At 43.8% G+C, this 17,500-nt stretch overlaps 1 long non-coding RNA gene across 1 annotated transcript in view; it reads left to right on the plus strand.

The window, feature by feature from the left end:
• Nucleotides 1-17,500, plus strand: part of LOC139753093 (uncharacterized) — an 80,710-nt gene that overhangs the window by 55,708 nt on the left and 7,502 nt on the right. The window contains exon 3 of the long non-coding RNA XR_011713647.1: nt 28-157. This is a non-coding gene — a long non-coding RNA (uncharacterized lncRNA). The remainder of the gene's footprint in view (nt 1-27; nt 158-17,500) is intronic.

Here is a 17,500-nt window from a genome sequence, read left to right on the forward strand (position 1 = left end):
TCACGACCACACTTCTTCCTCCTGCAGGTGGTGTCGTCTGGGGGCAGCCTGGTGGCCGAGTGCCGGCTGACGCTGGGCCCACACCAGCTCAGCGCCAACACCACCATCAGGGTCAGACTACCTATCGTTGCCTCCGTCGACAACTACCACGCACCAGGTGGGTCGTGGGAGTCGATTGCACCCAATGCAGGTGGGTTACGTGGTGAGTTAGTCCTTCTACTGGTGGGTTATGGGGTGAGTTAGTCCTTCTACTGGTGGGTTACGTGGTGAGTTAGTCCTTCTACAGGTGGGTTACGTGGTGAGTTAGTCCTTCTACAGGTGGGTTATGGGGTGAGTTAGTCCTTCTACAGGTGGGTTACGTGGTGAGTTAGTCCTTCTACAGGTGGGTTACGTGGTGAGTTAGTCCTTCTACAGGTGGGTTATGGGGGTGAGTTAGTCCTTCTACAGGTGGGTTACGTGGTGAGTTAGTCCTTCTATAGGTGGGTTACGTGGTGAGTTAGTCCTTCTGCAGGTGGGTTACGTGGTGAGTTAGTCCTTCTGCAGGTGGGTTACGTGGTGAGTTAGTCCTTCTATAGGTGGGTTACGTGGTGAGTTAGTCCCTCTGCAGGTGGGTTATGGGGGTGAGTTAGTCCTTCTACAGGTGGGTTATGGGGTGAGTTAGTCCTTCTATAGGTGGGTTATGGGGTGAGTTAGTCCTTCTACAGGTGGGTTACGTGGTGAGTTAGTCCTTCTACAGGTGGGTTATGGGGTGAGTTAGTCCTTCTACAGGTGGGTTACGTGGTGAGTTAGTCCTTCTACAGGTGGGTTATGGGGTGAGTTAGTCCTTCTACAGGTGGGTTATGGGGTGAGTTAGTCCTTCTACAGGTGGGTTATGGGGGTAAGTTAGTCCTTCTGCAGGTGGGTTACGTGGTGAGTTAGTCCTTCTACAGGTGGGTTATGGGGTGAGTTAGTCCTTCTACAGGTGGGTTATGGGGTGAGTTAGTCCTCCTGCAGGTGGGTTATGGGGTGAGTTAGTCCTTCTACAGGTGGGTTATGGGGTGAGTTAGTCCTCCTGCAGGTGGGTTATGGGGGTGAGTTAGTCCTTCTACAGGTGGGTTATGGGGTGAGTTAGTCCTTCTACTGGTGGGTTATGGGGTGAGTTAGTCCTTCTGCAGGTGGGTTATGGGGTGAGTTAGTCCTTCTACAGGTGGGTTACGTGGTGAGTTAGTCCTTCTACAGGTGGGTTATGGGGGTGAGTTAGTCCTCCTGCAGGTGGGTTATGGGGTGAGTTAGTCCTTCTACAGGTGGGTTATGGGGGTGAGTTAGTCCTTCTACAGGTGGGTTATGGGGTGAGTTAGTCCTTCTACAGGTGGGTTATGGGGTGAGTTAGTCCTTCTACAGGTGGGTTACGGTGTGAGTTAGTCCTTCTACAGGTGGGTTATGGGGTGAGTTAGTCCTTCTATAGGTGGGTTATGGGGTGAGTTAGTCCTTCTACAGGTGGGTTATGGGGTGAGTTAGTCCTTCTACAGGTGGGTTATGGGGTGAGTTAGTCCTTCTACAGGTGGGTTATGGGGTGAGTTAGTCCTTCTACAGGTGGGTTATGGGGTGAGTTAGTCCTTCTACAGGTGGGTTATGGGGTGAGTTAGTCCTTCTACAGGTGGGTTATGGGGTGAGTTAGTCCTTCTACAGGTGGGTTACGTGGTGAGTTAGTCCTTCTACAGGTGGGTTATGGGGTGAGTTAGTCCTTCTATAGGTGGGTTACGTGGTGAGTTAGTCCTTCTACAGGTGGGTTACGTGGTGAGTTAGTCCTTCTACAGGTGGGTTATGGGGTGAGTTAGTCCTTCTACAGGTGGGTTATGGGGGTGAGTTAGTCCTTCTACTGGTGGGTTATGGGGTGAGTTATTCTATTTACAGGTGAGTCACAGAGTTATTTAGTCCTTCTGCGAGCAGGTACTGAGATAGTAGTTATCCACCAGAACTCTTCGTCGGGTAGGTGATTACCAGCCAGTCCTTCGTCAGGTAGGTACTGACCAGCTAGCCCTTCGTCAGGTGAGCACCATCAAGCCAGCCCTTCGTCAGGTGGGTACTGGTCAGCCAGACCTCCTTCAGGTGGGTACAGGCCAACCAACCCTTCGTCAGGCGGGTACTGGACATCCACCCCTCCGTCAGGTGGTTACTGGTCAGACAAGCCCTTCGTCAGGTGGGTACTGGACATCCAGCCCTCCGTCAGGTGGGTACTGGTCAGACAAGCCCTTCGTCAGGTGGGTCCTAGCCAGCCCGCCCTTCGTCAGGTGGCTACTAACCAGCCAGCACTTCGTCAGGTGGGTACTGACCAGCCAGCCCTTCGTCAGGTGGGTAATGACCAGCCAGCCCTTCGTCAGGTGGGTACTGACCAGCCATCCCTTCGTCAGGTGGGTGCTGGTCAGCCATCCCTTCGTCAGGTGGCTACTAACCAGCCAGCACTTCGTCAGGTGGGTACTGACCAGCCAGCCCTTCGTCAGGTGGGTACTGACCAGCCAGCCCTTCGTCAGGTGGCTACTGGCTAGCCAGCCCTTCGTCAGGTGGGTACTAGCCAGCCAGCCCTTCGTCAGGTTGGTACTGACCAGCCAGCCCTTCGTCAGGTGGGTACTGACCAGCCAGCCCTTCGTCAGGTGGCTACTGGCTAGCCAGCCCTTCGTCAGGTGGGTACTAGCCAGCCAGCCCTTCGTCAGGTGGGTACTGACTAGCCAGCCCTTCGTCAGGTGGGTTCTGACCAGCCAGCCCTTCGTCAGGTGGCTACTGGCTAGCCAGCCCTTCGTCAGGTGGGTACTAGCCAGCCAGCCCTTCGTCAGGTGGGTACTGACCAGCCAGCCCTTCGTCAGGTGGCTACTGGCTAGCCAGCCCTTCGTCAGGTGGGTACTAGCCAGCCAGCCCTTCGTCAGGTGGGTACTGACCAGCCAGCCCTTCGTCAGGTGGGTACTGACCATTTGTTCGTCAGATGGGTGCTGTCTAGCCATCCCTCCATCAGGTAGGTCCTAAAATGAGTAGGTCCCTCAGTTAATAACCCTGCTAATGATGACCCAAGCTGTGTAAGCAGGTAATTATGGAACCACACCTTAATAAGTAGACACTGACGAAGTATCGTATGCACAAATATATGTTCTAGGAAATGGCTAAGGAATTCTCACATGTCTGTCTTTCCCCTCCTCCCCATCTCCACATTCTGATAAAGATGGATCACCACTTGATAAATAATGTATTCATCCGCTCACTAAAGATGGTGATTTGGGTTCTGCAACTCTCGCGCTCCCCTCCCCCCCTGATAGATTTGCATCTGTCGACCTGATTCAGCCACAGGGCCGTCTGACCCGACCCCCCCCCCCCCCCCCCCCCCCCGTCTATCCTGTCGTGGGACCCTCTCGACCTTATTGAGACGGTTCGAACCCCAGTGGTGGACGTCTAGAACATTCTTCCCGCCACCTTGGGGGTCCCTCATATGTGAGGTCTTGGGGCCCCCCTCATGTGAGGCCTTAGGACCCTTGTGTGAGGCCTTGGGCCCCTCATATGTGAGGTCTTGGCCCCCCTCCTCATGTGAGGCCTTAGGACCCTTGTGTGAGGCCTTGGGCCCCTCATGTCAGGCCTTGGGCCCCTCATGTGAGGCCTTGGGCCCCTCATGTGAGGCCTTGGGCCCCTCATATATGAGGTCGTCTGCTCAGGTTGTTCACGGTTCGTTGAGGCAACGGATATTACTGTTCTCCTGTGTCTACTGTTGTTAGTAATGAATATACCGTTGTTCATGATGGATATACTGTTGTCCATGATGAATTTACCGTTATTCATGATGAATGTACTGTTGTCCACGATGAATTTACCGTTGTTCATGATGAATATACTTGTTCATGTTGAATTTACCATTGTTCACGATGGATATACTGTTGTTAGTGATGAATTTCCCGTTGTTCATGATGAATGTACTGTTGTTCATGTTGAATTTACCGTTGTTCATGATGGATATACTGTTGTTAGTGATGAATTTACCGTTGTTTATGATGGATATACTGTTGTTCACGATTAATTTACCGCTGTTCATGATGGATATACTGTTGCTCATGTGAAATTACCGTTGTTCATGATGGATATACTGTTGTTCATGTGAAATTACCGTTGTTCATGATGGATATACTGTTGTTAGTGATGAATTTACCGTTGTTCATGATGAATTTACCGTTGTTCATGATGAATATATACCGTTGTTCATGATGGACATACTGCTGTTCATGATCACTGTACTGTTGTTCGTGTTCACTTCATTGTTATTCACGATGAATATGCTGTTGTTCGTCATGAATTTACCGTTGTTCATGGTGAGTCTCCGTTGTTCTTGATGGCATCTCTTGTTCTTCACGAATACCGTGTTCTGGAGGTAACCCCCTCCCCCCCCCCATTGTTCATCATCATCATCACGAATGATTAAAACCGTGTCAAAGAATATATATATATATATATATATATATATATATATATATATATATATATATATATATATATATATATATATAAACACTACCTCGCAAACGCGGGAGACAGCGACAAAGTATAAAAAAAAAAAATATATATATATATATATATATATATATATATATATATATATATATATATATATATATATATATATATATATATATATATATTCATTCATTCATTCATTCATTCATTTCAAGCTAAAAGTTTGTTTTCTAAATTGTTTCTTACATTTTTCATATGTATATATATGTATGTGTGTGTGTGTGTGTGTGTGTGTGTGCGTGTGTGTTTATATATGTATATTATCCCTGGGGATAGGGGTGAAAGAATACTTCCCACGTATTCCTCGCGTGTCGTAGAAAGCGACTAGAGGGGACGGGAGCGGGGGGCCGGAAATCCTCCCCTCCTTGTATTAACTTTCTAAAATGGGAAACAGAAGAAGGAGTCACGCGGGGAGTGCTCATCCTCCTCGAAGGCTCAGAGTGGGGTGCCTAAATGTGTGTGGATGTAACCAAGATGTGAAAAAAGGAGAGATAGGTAGTATGTTTGAGGAAAGGAACCTGGATGTTTTGGCTCTGAGTGAAACGAAGCTCAAGGGTAAAGGGGAAGAGTGGTTTGGAAATGTCTGGGGAGTGAAGTCAGGGGTTAGTGAGAGGACAAGAGCAAGGGAAGGAGTAGCAATACTCCTGAAACAGGAGTTGTGGGAGTATGTCATAGAATGTAAGAAAGTAAATTCTCGATTAATATGGGTAAAACTGAAAGTTGATGGAGAGAGGTGGGTGATTATTGGTGCATATGCACCTGGGCATGAGAAGAAAGATCATGAGAGGCAAGTGTTTTGGGAACAGCTAAATGAGTGTGTTAGCGGTTTTGATGCACGAGACCGGGTTATAGTGATGGGTGATATGAATGCAAAGGTGAGTAATGTGGCAGTTGAGGGAATAATTGGTATGCATGGGGTGTTCAGTGTTGTAAATGGAAATGGTGAAGAGCTTGTAGATTTATGTGCTGAAAAAGGACTGATGATCGGGAATACCTGGTTTAAAAAGCGAGATATACATAAGTATACTTATGTAAGTAGGAGAGATGGCCAGAGAGCGTTATTGGATTACGTGTTAATGGACAGGCGTGCGAAAGAGAGACTTCTGGATGTCAATGTGCTGAGAGGTGCAACTGGAGGGATGTCTGATCATTATCTTGTGGAGGCTAAGGTGAAGATTAGTATGGGTTTTCAGAAAAGAAGAGTGAATGTTGGGGTGAAGAAGGTGGTGAGAGTAAGTGAGCTTGGGAAGGAGACCTGTGTGAAGAAGTATCAGGAGAGACTGTGTACAGAGTGGAAAAAGGTGAGAACAATGGAAGTAAGGGGAGTGGGGGAGGAATGGGATGTATTTAGGGAATCAGTGATGGATTGCGCAAAAGATGCTTGTGGCATGAGAAGAGTGGGAGGTGGGCTGTTTAGAAAGGGTAGTGAGTGGTGGGATGAAGAAGTAAGAGTATTAGTGAAAGAGAAGAGAGAGGCATTTGGACGATTTTTGCAGGGAAAAAAATGCAATTGAGTGGGAGAAGTATAAAAGAAAGAGACAGGAGGTCAAGAGAAAGGTGCAAGAGGTGAAAAAAAGGGCAAATGAGAGTTGGGGTGAGAGACTATCAGTAAATTTTAGGGAGAATAAAAAGATGTTCTGGAAGGAGGTAAATAGGGTGCGTAAGACAAGGGAGCAAATGGGAACTTCAGTGAAGGGCGTAAATGGGGAGGTGATAACAAGTAGTGGTGATGTGAGAAGGAGATGGAATGAGTATTTTGAAGGTTTGTTGAATGTGTCTGATGACAGAGTGGCAGATATAGGGTGTTTGGGTCGAGGTGGTGTGCAAAGTGAGAGGGTTAGGGAAAATGATTTGGTAAACAGAGAAGAGGTAGTAAAAGCTTTGCGGAAGATGAAAGCCGGCAAGGCAGCAGGTTTGGATGGTATTGCAGTGGAATTTATTAAAAAAGGGGGTGACTGTATTGTTGACTGGTTGGTAAGGTTATTTAATGTATGTATGACTCATGGTGAGGTGCCTGAGGATTGGCGGAATGCTTGCATAGTGCCATTGTACAAAGGCAAAGGGGATAAGAGTGAGTGCTCAAATTACAGAGGTATAAGTTTGTTGAGTATTCCTGGTAAATTATATGGGAGGGTATTGATTGAGAGGGTGAAGGCATGTACAGAGCATCAGATTGGGGAAGAGCAGTGTGGTTTCAGAAGTGGTAGAGGATGTGTGGATCAGGTGTTTGCTTTGAAGAATGTATGTGAGAAATACTTAGAAAAGCAAATGGATTTGTATGTAGCATTTATGGATCTGGAGAAGGCATATGATAGAGTTGATAGAGATGCTCTGTGGAAGGTATTAAGAATATATGGTGTGGGAGGAAAGTTGTTAGAAGCAGTGAAAAGTTTTTATCGAGGATGTAAGGCATGTGTACGTGTAGGAAGAGAGGAAAGTGATTGGTTCTCAGTGAATGCAGGTTTGCGGCAGGGGTGTGTGATGTCTCCATGGTTGTTTAATTTGTTTATGGATGGGGTTGTTAGGGAGGTAAATGCAAGAGTTTTGGAAAGAGGGGCAAGTATGAAGTCTGTTGGGGATGAGAGAGCTTGGGAAGTGAGTCAGTTGTTGTTCGCTGATGATACAGCGCTGGTGGCGGATTCATGTGAGAAACTGCAGAAGCTGGTGACGGAGTTTGGTAAAGTGTGTGGAAGAAGAAAGTTAAGAGTAAATGTCAATAAGAGCAAGGTTATTAGGTACAGTAGGGTTGAGGGTCAAGTCAATTGGGAGGTGAGTTTGAATGGTGAGAGGCTGGAGGAAGTGAAGTGTTTTAGATATCTGGGAGTGGATCTGTCAGCGGATGGAACCATGGAAGCGGAAGTGGATCATAGGGTGGGGGAGGGGGCGAAAATTTTGGGAGCCTTGAAAAATGTGTGGAAGTCGAGAACATTATCCCGGAAAGCAAAAATGGGTATGTTTGAAGGAATAGTAGTTCCAACAATGTTGTATGGTTGCGAGGCGTGGGCTATGGATAGAGTTGTGCGTAGGAGGATGGATGTGCTGGAAATGAGATGTTTGAGGACAATGTGTGGTGTGAGGTGGTTTGATCGAGTAAGTAACGTAAGGGTAAGAGAGATGTGTGGAAATAAAAAGAGCGTGGTTGAGAGAGCAGAAGAGGGTGTTTTGAAGTGGTTTGGGCACATGGAGAGAATGAGTGAGGAAAGATTGACCAAGAGGATATATGTGTCGGAGGTGGAGGGAACGAGGAGAAGAGGGAGACCAAATTGGAGGTGGAAAGATGGAGTGAAAAGGATTTTGTGTGATCGGGGCCTGAACATGCAGGAGGGTGAAAGGAGGGCAAGGAATAGAGTGAATTGGAGCGATGTGGTATACAGGGGTTGACGTGCTGTCAGTGGATTGAATCAAGGCATGTGAAGCGTCTGGGGTAAACCATGGAAAGCTGTGTAGGTATGTATATTTGCGTGTGTGGACGTGTGTATGTACATGTGTATGGGGGGGGTTGGGCCATTTCTTTCGTCTGTTTCCTTGCGCTACCTCGCAAACGCGGGAGACAGCGACAAAGTAAAAAAAAAAAAAAAAAAAAAAAAAAAAAAAAAAAAAAATATATATATATATATATATATATATATATATATATATATATATATATATATATATATATATATATATAAAGTTTTTATCGAGGATGTAAGGCATGTGTACGCGTAGGAAGAGAGGAAAGTGATTGGTTCTCAGTGAATGTAGGTTTGCGGCAGGGGTGTGTGATGTCTCCATGGTTGTTTAATTTGTTTATGGATGGGGTTGTTAGGGAGGTGAATGCAAGAGTTTTGGAAAGAGGGGCAAGTATGAAGTCTGTTGGGGATGAGAGAGCTTGGGAAGTGAGTCAGTTGTTGTTCGCTGATGATACAGCGCTGGTGGCTGATTCATGTGAGAAACTGCAGAAGCTGGTGACTGAGTTTGGAAAAGTGTGTGGAAGAAGAAAGTTAAGAGTAAATGTGAATAAGAGCAAGGTTATTAGGTACAGTAGGGTTGAGGGTCAAGTCAATTGGGAGGTGAGTTTGAATGGAGAAAAACTGGAGGAAGTGAAGTGTTTTAGATATCTGGGAGTGGATCTGGCAGCGGATGGAACCATGGAAGCGGAAGTGGATCATAGGGTGGGGGAGGGGGCGAAAATCCTGGGAGCCTTGAAGAATGTGTGGAAGTCGAGAACATTATCTCGGAAAGCAAAAATGGGTATGTTTGAAGGAATAGTGGTTCCAACAATGTTGTATGGTTGCGAGGCGTGGGCTATGGATAGAGTGGTGCGCAGGAGGATGGATGTGCTGGAAATGAGATGTTTGAGGACAATGTGTGGTGTGAGGTGGTTTGATCGAGTGAGTAACGTAAGGGTAAGAGAGATGTGTGGAAATAAAAAGAGCGTGGTTGAGAGAGCAGAAGAGGGTGTTTTGAAGTGGTTTGGGCACATGGAGAGGATGAGTGAGGAAAGATTGACCAAGAGGATATATGTGTCGGGGGTGGAGGGAACAAGGAGAAGAGGGAGACCAAATTGGAGGTGGAAAGATGGAGTGAAAAAGATTTTGTGTGATCGGGGCCTGAACATGCAGGAGGGTGAAAGGAGGGCAAGGAATAGAGTGAATTGGAGCGATGTGGTATACCGGGGTTGACGTGCTGTCAGTGGATTGAAGCAGGGCATGTGAAGCGTCTGGGGTAAACCATGGAAAGCTGTGTAGGTATGTATATTTGCGTGTGTGGACGTGTGTATATACATGTGTATGGGGGGGGGGGGGGGGCCATTTCTTTCGTCTGTTTCCTTGCGCTACCTCGCAAACGCGGGAGACAGCGACAAAGTATAAAAAAAAAAAAAAAAAAAAAAATATATATATATATATATATATATATATATATATATATATATATATATATATATATATATATATGTATATATTTGAACTGACTTATATTTCTCTCCTGTGTCTCCCCTGATGATGTGATTATTACACGAAAGTGCACTTGGGAACTTGTCGTGTTTCGTTTTCCCCGTGGACTCATAGGAATATATATATATATATATATATATATATATATATATATATATATATATATATATATATATATATATATATATATATATATAAAATAGCCACCTTGGCAGACTCAAGAGGAAGCCTTAATCATGGCCGTCTTTGAGAGAGACAAAAATGAAGAAGATGACGGCAAAAGAACATGGCAGACATTAATTAGCGCTCCTCATGTGTTTGTCCAGTCTTAAAGTTGGCGAAGGTTGGGAGGGGGAAGGAAGGAAAGAAAAGATGGAAGGGGATTGTGCGGCGTCGCTGCTCAAGGAAGGGATGAAGGAAGGATGTGCCATAACGGTCAATTCTCGTGTGGTTTGGTCTGCATAATAAAACTACGGGAAGCTGTGTGTGTGTATGTATATATATAGGTAGATAGATAGATAGATGGATAGATAGATGGATAGATAGATAGATATAGATATAGATCGATAAATAGATTAGATAGATTGTTAGGTAGATAGATAGATGGATAGATAGAGATAGATAGGTAGATACATAGATGGATAAGTAGATAGATAGATAGATAGGTCCTCATCCACACTAGCACGCTGGGTTAATCTACTTTAATCCACCGCTCTTTGCACCCTCTTTATCCGCATTGATCCATCCATTGTATCCACTTTGATCCATTTCTCAAACCACCCTTCTCGATCCGCAGTAATCCAATACCTTATCCACTTCATTTATGTAGTGATCCAGTCTCTTCTATCCACACAGATCCAAACCTCTTATCCACACTACTTCATTGCTTGATCCACACACACACACACACACACACACACATATATATATATATATATATATATATATATATATATATATATATATATATATATATATATATATATATATATATATATATATATATATATATCCCCTCTTCACCTCCCCGTTATCCACACTGATCCACTTTCATAATCTACGCTGACCTAACCCTATTATCTACACTGTTCCACACTTTGACCCACCCCAAGATCCACCCCTAGATCCACCCCTAGATCCACTTGTTGATTCACCCCTGCATCCACACTCTGATCCACCCCTAGATCCACACTCTGATCTACCCGTTGATTTACCCCTGGATCCACACTCTGATCCACCCCTAGATCCACACTCTGATCCACCCCTAGATCCACACTCTGATCCACCCCTAGATCCACACTCTGATCCAGCAGTTGATCCACCCCCTAGACCCCCACGCTCTGATCCACCCCGTAGATCCACCCACTTCATCCACCCACTTCGACCAGCCGGCACATCAACCAGGTCGGGTAGAGCAACAAGTCAACCAGGTCGGGTTGGTTGGTGCCACAAGCCGACCAAATTACTGTTCAGTATTCCCCATGAACAACTGTTCTCCTGGCCGACCCCGGGTGGGGGGGGGGGGGGGTTAGGTGGATGTTCGGGTGGGGGTGGGGGGGTGGTAGATGTTGTGGTGGTGACGGTGGTAGATGTGGTAGGTAGAGGAAGGGGAGGTGGGGGGGAGACAGTCAAAGAGATGAACACCTGATAGTATGAACACTTGACATTGTGAACACCTGGCATTATGAACACCTGGCATTATGAACACCTGACAGTGTGAACACTCGACAGTATGAACACCTGACATTATGAACACTTGGCAGTGTGAACACTTGACTTGATGAACACCTGACCATATCAGAATCATCTATTTTGACTCTTTTATTATGGTAGATGTGGGATGGTTAGGTTAGGTTAGGTTAGGTTGTTAAGTTAGGTTAGGTTAGGTTAGGATAAGTTAGGTTAGGTTAGTTTAGGTTAGGTTAGGTTAGGTTAGGTTAGGTTAGTTTAGGTTAGGTTAGGTTAGGTTAGGTTAGTTTAGGTTAGGTTAGGTTAGGTTAGGTTAGGTTAGGTTAGTTTAGGTTAGTTTAGGTTAGGTTAGGTTAGTTTAGGTTAGGTTAGGTTAGGTTAGTTTAGGTTAGGTTAGGTTAGGTTAGGTTAGTTTAGGTTAGTTTAGGTTAGGTTAGGTTAGGTTAGGTTAGGTTAGGTTAGGTTAGGAGATGGAAGTTGTGATTGTAAAGAGAAATGAAATACAACTGTAGTGAGGATTTATCTTAACAACCGTGGGGAGGATCTATTTACAACTGAGGGAAAGGTATATTTACAACCGTAGGAAGGTTTTGTTTACAGCTGTATGGAGAATTCATTTACAACTCTGGGAAGAAAGGATTTATAACTTTGTGAAGGATTTACCTACAGACGTCAGAAGGATTTATATACTACTGTGGGAAGCAGTTACGTACAACTGTTGGAAGGATTTACCTACAACTGTGGGAGGGATTTACCTACAACCTTGGGAATTCTCTATTTACAGCTGTGGGTAGGATTTACCTACAACTGAGGGAAGGATTTACCTAAAACCTAGGGAATTATCTATTTACAGCTGTGGGAGGGAGTTAGCCACAACTGTGGGAAGGATTTACCTACAACCGTGGGTATTATTTATTTACAACTATGGGTAGGATTTAGCTACAACTGTGGGAGGGATTTACCTACAACCGTGGGAATTATCTACTTACAACTATGGGTAAGATTTACCTACAACTGTGGGAAGGATCTACCTAAAACCTTGGGAATTATCTATTTACAGCTGTGGGAAGGATTTAGCTACAACTGTGGGAAGGATTGTAATATAACTGAGGAGGATTGATCACCATCTGTGGTGGGGATTTATCCACAGTCTTAGGAAGGATTAATTTACCAGTTGTTACAACCCTGAGCACCAGTCCACACTTCACACGAACTGTGAACAACCTTACCTTAGTGATCTGTCCTGTTGTTGTTGTTGTTGTTGTTGTTGTTGTTGTTTTCTATATAAGTCAGACAAAATATAACCTCTATAATTGGAAAGTAAATTAAGATAGATCAATGAGAACAATAAATTCATATCATGTTTACACTCACGTTTGATTGTGTAGATTATATGGATTAATATACATTACGAGTCAAGAAGTATACGCATTAGTATTGTTAATTTATATATATATGTGTACTAATAATCTCATGATCTGTAACGAAAAATTACACTAGAGAAAGCTTACTCTCTCAATAATAATAATTATAATTAATGATGATAATAAAGATAAATGATAATGATTAATGATAATGATTATAATAATGATAATAATGATATTGATAATAATAAAAATAATACTAATAGTAATAATGATAATAACAATAATAATAATGATAATAATATACGTTGATTAAGTGTTGATATTTGCACCGATATAAAGAGATTATCATTTATTCATTTATTTCTATTTGTCCAAGCTCTCAACTTCTTCTTGGCTCAATATATGCACAAGTTTTAGTTCATGTGTATTCCTGTCATTTCCTAAATACTTCCTCGATATTCTAGGCTAACTTACGCCATCATTACAAAATGTACACACACAAAAAAAAATCCTCTTTTCTTGAAATACGAAAAAGAAAAAAATACGAAAATAACTTCATATTTACATCGAAAAACATGGCGGAACTTCCTGAGGTGGTTTAACGCATTTTTTTTTCTTCTTCTTCTTTTCCAGTGGGATTTTAGGTGGGCTAAAACCTGCACTGTGAGCAGGGTCTCAGGTGGGAGTGGGGTGAGTCTAACCACCTCGTAAAACCCCAGTCCATATCATCGGGGTTGTGGTGTAGGGGAGGAGGGTGAGGAGGTGAGGTGAGGGAGGGAGGCTGGCTGTCTGCCTCCCGAGGTGCCCCTTGTAATAGCATCCCCTCCAGTAGGAGACCTGAAGGAGGAGGAGGAAGAGAGAGAGGAGGAAGGTGGAGGTGGTGGAAAATTATTTCAGTTTCCGCTGTAATGGGAATATTACTTCATAGAAAACGGGGGAAAAGGAGGGGAGAACGGGAATTGACGTCTGTTTTGTTTACGATGACGTAAAGCCGGCCTGGATGACGGAGAAGTGCCCGTCGTACGTCATTTCTCTCCCCCGTGGATGACCGTCTCTTATTACGTTATACGGGTTTTATACGACGTAGGACGAACGAGGGGTTGTGTAGGGCTGACTAGCGAATGCGTCACATAAAGGAAAGTTATGGGTATTAATGAGGGCTGTCCGGGTGGAGGGGGGGGGGGGTCGTGTGGAGAGAGGGGATGGGGTCAGACATCTTTTTTTTTGTTTTTTCAAGGAAGTACAGACGAGGAATGGGGGAAATTATACATAGATGGAAGGATAAGAAACTTGGTAATTGAATTGGTTCTCCTTTACCAACATTCGTTTAAGAGAATATGCTAGGTTACGTCAGGCTAGGCTTGGTTAGGTTAGGTTACGTCAAGCTTGGTTAGGATAGGTTAAGTCATGCTAGGCGTGGTTAGGTTAGGTTAGGTTACGTCATGCAAGGTTAGGTTACGTTAGGTTACGTCATGCTAGGCTAGGTTATGTTACGTTACGTCATGCTAGGTTACCTCATGCAAGGTTAGGTTAGGTTACGTCAGGCTAGGTTAGGTTTCGTCATGCAAGGTTAGGTTAGGTTAGGTTAGGTTAGGTTTCTTGTGGTTCATAGTGTGTTTCTTGTGTAAAGCAACAGATGAACGTGATGAAGAACATCAGCTTAAACGGACATTCTTCAAAGTAATGGATGCAAGAGGGAAAATTGTCGTTAATATCCATGTTTGGAAAATCGCCACGCTCCTTCACTATATCATTTCAGAGACATTAACCTATATATATATATATATATATATATATATATATATATATATATATATATATATATATATATATATATATATATATAAGTAACGTAAGGGTAAGAGAGATGTGTGGAAATAAAAAGAGCGTGGTTGAGAGAGCAGAAGAGGGTGTTTTGAAGTGGTTTGGGCACATGGAGAGAATGAGTGAGGAAAGATTGACCAAGAGGATATATGTGTCGGAGGTGGAGGGAACGAGGAGAAGAGGGAGACCAAATTGGAGGTGGAAAGATGGAGTGAAAAGGATTTTGTGTGATCGGGGCCTGAACATGCAGGAGGGTGAAAGGAGGGCAAGGAATAGAGTGAATTGGAGCGATGTGGTATACAGGGGTTGACGTGCTGTCAGTGGATTGAATCAAGGCATGTGAAGCGTCTGGGGTAAACCATGGAAAGCTGTGTAGGTATGTATATTTGCGTGTGTGGACGTGTGTATGTACATGTGTATGGGGGGGGGTTGGGCCATTTCTTTCGTCTGTTTCCTTGCGCTACCTCGCAAACGCGGGAGACAGCGACAAAGTATAAAAAAAAAAAAAAAAAAAAAAAAAAATATATATATATATATATATATATATATATATATATATATATATATATATATATATATATATATTCCTATAAGTCCACGGGGAAAATGAAACACGATAAGTTCCCAAGTGCACTTTCGTGTGATAATCACATCATCAGGGGAGACACATAGGACTCATAGGAATATCTTGATCACGCGCAAAATTCTGATCCTTTCCAATATATATATATATATATATATATATATATATATATATATATATATATATATATATATATATATATATATATATATATATATCCCCCAATGAGTTGGTAAACAGAGAAGAGGTAGTAAAAGCTTTGCGGAAGATGAAAGCCGGCAAGGCAGCAGGTTTGGATGGTATTGCAGTGGAATTTATTAAAAAAGGGGGTGACTGTATTGTTGACTGGTTGGTAAGGTTATTTAATGTATGTATGACTCATGGTGAGGTGCCTGAGGATTGGCGGAATGCGTGCATAGTGCCATTGTACAAAGGCAAAGGGGATAAAAGTGAGTGCTCAAATTACAGAGGTATAAGTTTGTTGAGTATTCCTGGTAAATTATATGGGAGGGTATTGATTGAGAGGGTGAAAGCATGTACAGAACATCAGATTGGGGAAGAGCAGTGTGGTTTCAGAAGTGGTAGAGGATGTGTGGATCAGGTGTTTGCTTTGAAGAATGTATGTGAGAAATACTTAGAAAAGCAAATGGATGTGTATGTAGCATTTATGGATCTGGAGAAGGCATATGATAGAGTTGATAGAGATGCTCTGTGGAAGGTATTAAGAATATATGGTGTGGGAGGCAAGTTGTTAGAAGCAGTGAAAAGTTTTTATCGAGGATGTAAGGCATGTGTACGTGTAGGAAGAGAGGAAAGTGATTGGTTCTCAGTGAATGTAGGTTTGCGGCAGGGGTGTGTGATGTCTCCATGGTTGTTTAATTTGTTTATGGATGGGGTTGTTAGGGAGGTGAATGCAAGAGTTTTGGAAAGAGGGGCAAGTATGAAGTCTGTTGGGGATGAGAGAGCTTGGGAAGTGAGTCAGTTGTTCGCTGATGATACAGCGCTGGTGGCTGATTCATGTGAGAAACTGCAGAAGCTGGTGACTGAGTTCGGTAAAGTGTGTGAAAGAAGAAAGTTAAGAGTAAATGTGAATAAGAGCAAGGTTATTAGGTACAGTAGGGTTGAGGGTCAAGTCAATTGGGAGGTGAGTTTGAATGGAGAAAAACTGGAGGAAGTGAAGTGTTTTAGATATCTGGGAGTGGATCTGGCAGCGGATGGAACCATGGAAGCGGAAGTGGATCATAGGGTGGGGGAGGGGGCGAAAATTCTGGGAGCCTTGAAGAATGTGTGGAAGTCGAGAACATTATCTCGGAAAGCAAAAATGGGTATGTTTGAAGGAATAGTGGTGCCAACAATGTTGTATGGTTGCGAGGCGTGGGCTATGGATAGAGTTGTGCGCAGGAGGATGGATGTGCTGGAAATGAGATGTTTGAGGACAATGTGTGGTGTGAGGTGGTTTGATCGAGTAAGTAACGTAAGGGTAAGAGAGATGTGTGGAAATAAAAAGAGCGTGGTTGAGAGAGCAGAAGAGGGTGTTTTAAAATGGTTCGGGCACATGGAGAGAATGAGTGAGGAAAGATTGACCAAGAGAATATATGTGTCGGAGGTGGAGGGAACGAGAAGAGGGAGACCAAATTGGAAGTGGAAAGATGGAGTGAAAAAGATTTTGTGTGATCGGGGCCTGAGCATGCAGGAGGGTGAAAGGACTGCAAGGAATAGAGTGAATTGGAGCGATGTGGTATACCGGGGTTGACGTGCTGTCAGTGGATTGAATCAAGGCATGTGAAGCGTCTGGGGTAAACCATGGAAAGCTGTGTAGGTATGTATATTTGCGTGTGTGGACGTATGTATATACATGTGTATGGGGGTGGGTTGGGCCATTTCTTTCGTCTGTTTCCTTGCGCTACCTCGCAAACGCGGGAGACAGCGACAAAGCAAAAAAAAAAAAATATATATATATATATTTCACATGTACAGGAAGCTCTTCCATCTACGTCTGGAGGAACGTTCCCGTGTGGCTCCTCTTCTGCCACACACTTACCCAGAGCGGAATCAAAAGTCATCCATGTTATCCATATTTCTTGCTGCCTCTCCGTCCACCGTCATTACGTCGTCACCTCTCTCTCTCTCTCTCTCTCTCTCTCTCTCTCTCTCTCTCTCTCTCTCTCTCTCTCTCTCTCTCTCTCTCTCTCTCTCTCTCTCTCTCTCTCCACACATTTTCCGTTCGCTGACAGTTTCCTTCGCTAAGAGCCCGGTGGTAGTTTCCTTATCTTAACACAGACTCCGCTGCTTCCTCGCTCCCCCCTACACACACACACACACACACACACACACATATATATATATATATATATATATATATATATATATATATATATATATATATATATATATATATATATATATATATATTATACTATTCGCCATTTCCCGCGATAGCGAGGTAGCGTTAAGAACAGAGGGCTGGGCCTTTGAGGGAAGATCCTCACCTGGCCCTCTTCTCTGTTTCTTCTTTTGGGAAAAAAAAAAACAAGAGGGGAGGATTTCCAGCCCTACCCCGCTCCCTCCCCTTTTAG

The sequence above is a fragment of the Panulirus ornatus genome, chromosome 2 (genome assembly GCF_036320965.1).
Source record: "Panulirus ornatus isolate Po-2019 chromosome 2, ASM3632096v1, whole genome shotgun sequence".
Classification (NCBI taxonomy): Eukaryota; Metazoa; Arthropoda; class Malacostraca; order Decapoda; family Palinuridae; genus Panulirus; species Panulirus ornatus.